Source organism: Penaeus monodon, chromosome 31, assembly GCF_015228065.2.
Source record: "Penaeus monodon isolate SGIC_2016 chromosome 31, NSTDA_Pmon_1, whole genome shotgun sequence".
NCBI classification, from domain to species: domain Eukaryota; kingdom Metazoa; phylum Arthropoda; class Malacostraca; order Decapoda; family Penaeidae; genus Penaeus; species Penaeus monodon.
Genome location: NC_051416.1, coordinates 30,687,828 through 30,688,058, shown reverse-complemented (window position 1 = coordinate 30,688,058; position 231 = coordinate 30,687,828).

Here is a 231-nt window from a genome sequence, read left to right as displayed (position 1 = left end):
AATAGAAAGAGGAAAAAAGGTGAGAACTGACAAGTGGAATAAGTGCTTTTGAGGATAAAGAAAAAATAAGTTGGTGTTTCTCCAGTTTACATCACAGAAGCTATTTTGGTGCAAGAATAATGTGAATATTATAATAATAAATATATTATTTCTTACAGCTGGGTGCATTTAATCTTGCATAAGATTCATACAGGTATCTTGGTAAGGCTATTGTCACTTGGTACACAATTA